This window comes from Muntiacus reevesi, chromosome 9, assembly GCF_963930625.1.
Source record: "Muntiacus reevesi chromosome 9, mMunRee1.1, whole genome shotgun sequence".
NCBI classification, from domain to species: domain Eukaryota; kingdom Metazoa; phylum Chordata; class Mammalia; order Artiodactyla; family Cervidae; genus Muntiacus; species Muntiacus reevesi.
The window spans coordinates 44,068,785-44,073,163 of NC_089257.1; the positions used below are offsets into that span (position 1 = coordinate 44,068,785).

At 38.0% G+C, this 4,379-nt stretch overlaps 1 pseudogene; it reads left to right on the plus strand.

Annotated features, from left to right (window-relative positions):
• Nucleotides 1-943: 943 nt before the first annotated feature.
• On the plus strand, nt 944-2,897 carry LOC136175892 (olfactory receptor 56B4-like; annotated as a pseudogene).
• Nucleotides 2,898-4,379: the final 1,482 nt, after the last annotated feature.

The following is a 4,379-nucleotide window of genomic DNA, read 5'->3' on the forward strand; positions in this document are numbered from 1 at the left end:
TGTTTCTCATGATGCAGATGGGTTGTACATAAAGCCACATACATAAAGGATGGGCTGTACATAAAGCCAAAATAGAAAATTACCTAAGTATGTAAATGGGTGAAAAAGATCTTTTAAAATGTCAAAGTTAAAAAATAGTCAAAGTTCAAAAAACAATGATGAGAAAGGTAAACCAAAATTATAATATCAATTTTTACTTATTCTATTAATAAAGATTTTTAAATTGAAAATTTTAATTATGGCATGGATGTGATGAAATAGACACTCATAAACAAATTATGGATGTGTAAAGTATTACTGTTTATTGATGAAGCAACATTTCATTGTCTGTCAAAAATATGAAAGCCCAAATTGTCACACAGGGGTAGAAAAACCTCTTTGAAAGACAGTTAAGCAATTATCAATTGAAATCATTTTTTGGTCCACTTCACCCAGTAATGTGAAAATTATGAATAAATTTACATATATGCTTAAATATATATGAACAGTACTTTTATTGGATCATGTTTTACTGTAGAAAATACTGGGAAAAAATTGCATGCCTTTCAAAAGTTCTCATTAAGATATTGGACTTTTACATGGTACAAAATCATTCAACTTACCAATGAGGCATATCTATAACATGATATGGAGTGGTTTCTGAACAAGTTAAAAAAGAAAAGAAGAGGAAACAATAAGAAGAGAATGATTAGTATGCTAACATTTGTTTTTGTCTTTTATGGGAAAATATATACAAAAATTATAGATGCAAAAACTATCTCTGGAAAGATTCCCCAAAAACTGGTATTACTGGCTGTCTCTGGTGAAAGAGAAGGGATTTGGGAGGCCCAAACCCAGGAGTCTTACTTTTCATTGTTTTACTTTTTAATGTTATTTTATTTTTTTCCCATCTGCATATGTAACACTAAGAATATCAGAATACCATTAAAAGTAAAATTGTAAGATGGCTATGCCCTTTTCCAGGTAGCTCAGTAGTAAAGAATCTGCCTGCCAATGCAAGAGCCACAGGAGACTTGGGTTCGATCCCTGGGTTGGGAAGATCTCCTGAAGGAGGAAATGGCAACCCACTCCAGTATTCTTGCCTGGAGAAACCCATGGACAGAGGAGCGTGGCGGGCTACAGTCCATGGGGTTGCAAAGAGTCAGACATGACTGAGATACTGAGCACACACACACACACGATATGCCCTTTGCACAGATCACCTTTGTATCATTTTTTAAATTCTACTCACAGGAAATAATCTGAAAAGCAAAATACTGCTGAGTAATATATGAAAGAGCCAAATATAGAAATAAAGAAATTGAGATTTCGCATGGCTTTTAATGATACTTAAAAATCATGGTTCATTTATTCATCCATGCAATAGATTTTTACTGCCTATTTTATGTCTTAGAGCATACTACTAAGAGATAAAGGCAAGATACAAAATTATTTTATAGGGTATAAATTGCTTAAATATAAAGCAAAAAAAATGGGAGTAAAACAAATATTAATATTTGTTATCTGTTAGATAACAGATAATTGGTTATTGTTGATATATTTGGACACGTAGACATACAAGTAGTGATGACAAATAGGTATTCAAACATTTCTGTTTGGAATTAACTTGGGCTTTCTTTATTGCTCCTCTGTGGAATATTTCCCAGAGCCAAAAGAAAGTTGAGGGTCATTCATGAATAAAAGAAACTGTGTCATTGGTGGCAGTCTCTAATCAGGACCCTCAGCTGAACTTTCAAATACAAACTCTTTCTTATTTCTGTTTTATGGACAGCCACCAAGAATAGCATCACTGACTCAATGGACCTGAGTTTGAGCAAGCTCCAGGAGATGGTGAAGGACAGGGAAATGCGTGCTGCAGTTCACGGATTCGCAAAAAGTAAGACACAGTTGAGTGACTGAACAACAACCAAGAATAGGGCACCTATCCCATAGATATTTCTACCAGTGTTACTGACAGTTCCAGCCCCCAGATTTCCCAGTTCGTCTTGATGGGGCTCCCAGGCATTCGTGATTGGCAACACTGGCTCTCCCTGCCCCTGGCTATGCTCTACTTTTTAATCTTTGGTACCCATCTCATCAAGATCACCATCCAACATGAGCTCTCGCTGCATGAGTCCATGTACCTTTTTATGGGCATATTGACAATTGTGGCCTGGCTACCAGCATCATGCCTAAGATTTTAGCTATCTTCTGGTTTGATGCCAAGGCCATTGACCTCCCTAAGTGTTTTGCTCAGATCTGTGCCATCCACTTGCATGAAATGTGCCATTTCATTTGCATGGAATCTACTATCTTCCTCTGCATGGCAGTGGACAAATACACACCATCTCTCACCCCCTTCAATACCTCTCCATAGTCACTAAAGGTTTTTTGGTCAAAATCACAGGGTTCATGGCGCTCAGGAAGAGCCTGTTGACCATCCCTGTGCCTATACTGGCTGTCCAGAGACATTACTATTCCAGGAATGAAACTGACCACTGCCTATGCTCTAACTTGGGGGTTGCCAACCTGGTTTGTGATGACACATTGTGAACAAATTTTACCAACTGATCTTAGCATGGATCCTGACAGCGAGTGACATGGCTCTGGTTGTTTCTTCCTGTGCTTTAATCCTTGATTCTGTGCTGAGACTGATATCACCAGAAGTATTGTCACAAGCCCTGAGCACCTGCAACTCCCACATCATCCTCATCTTCTTCCTCTACACAGGTGTCATTGTGCTATCTGACACACACCTTGCAGATAAAAAAGCTTCCTATTGTCCCTGTACTCCTCAGTGTGCTACACAACATCATCCCTCTGCACTCAACCCCGTGATCTATGCACTTAGAATGCATGAGCTCAGACTGAGCATCCAGAGGCTGCTTGGGCTGCATGAAGATGAGTCGATCAATTAACTCCAGTTTTACTTCATTTTATTTTTTTAATTTTATTTTATTTTTGTCACACTGGGTCTTTGCTGCTTCACACGGGCTTTCTCTGCTTGGTGTGAGAGGAGGTTCATTGCCCTGCACGGGCTTCTCGTTGCCATGGCTTCTGCTGTTGTGGAGCGCCAGCTCGAGGTGCGTGGGCTTCAGGAGTTGTAGCACACAGGCTCATTAGTTGTGGCTTGTGGGCACTAGAGCTTGAGCTTAGAAGTTGGAGCATAGGGGCTTAGTTGTTCCTCAGCCTGTGGAATCTTCTCAGATTAGGGATCGAACCCATGTCCCCTACATTGGCAGGTAGATTCATATCCACTGCACTACCAAGAAGTCCAACTCCAGTTTTACAAGGCTATTAAGGTGTTAGGTAAGGACTGAAGTTTTAGCTCTCAATAGACCTGGGTTGTAATCTGCCTTTATCTCTTACTAGAAAAAAAATGGGCGATAAAATCATGAACACTTTCAGTCTCACTAATCAAAATATACATAGGAAATTACAATAAAATTTGCTATTAATATAACATGAGAATAGAAAAATGTAAGGTCCCTGACAACTGATGCCACCCTGAGATTGATACTCTTTTTTTAGCTTATTTTTAATTGGAGGATAATTGCTTTACAACATGGATCAGCCAGAAGTATACGTATGTCCCTTCTTTCTTGAGCCTCCCTCCCTGGTCCCACCCCATCTCACCACTGTAAGTTGTCACAGAGCACCGGGTTGAATGCCCTGTGTTATACAACAACTCCGCACTGGCTATCTGTTTTACTTGTGGGAATGTATATGTTTCAGTGCTACTCTCTCAATTCTCCTCCTTCCCCTGCTACGTCCACATGTCTGGCCTCTGTGTCTACGTGAGACTGATACTCTTACACAGTGACTAAGACTGTAAATTGACTCAAATGCCCCCAAAAGAAATTTGACAAAATTTATCAAATGTTCATAAATGTTCAAATTTGTTTATTCATAATTCTATTTTGAGAAAAATAGCCAGAAGAGATAGTTTAAATGTAAGCAAAAATTTATTCACGAGTTCATTGTAACTTTACTGTTAATAGAAAATGGAGTCCTTAAAAACATTCATATAAATTTACTTGAACTGTTAGATATTTGTGTTTTTCCTATGTAATTGTCATAACAAGAAAAAGTTTTAAATATATGTTTATTAAGAAGGGACAGAGAAAAGTTTTGTACCAGAAAACCTCAATAGCATCTATAATAAGTATTATTTTTAATTAATGTATAGTAAGTGCTGAGTACTTTTTATAGGCCAAAAAACTGAGACATACATATTAGATATTACATTTATATATATATATATATCATCCGATTTAATACAACAACCCTGTGAGGCTGGTATAATACTGTTCTCAATTTACAACTAAGGAAACTGGGGCACTAGGGGTGGAGGGAAAGTAAAAAGTGAAAGTGAAGTCGCTCAGTAGTGTCGACTCTGC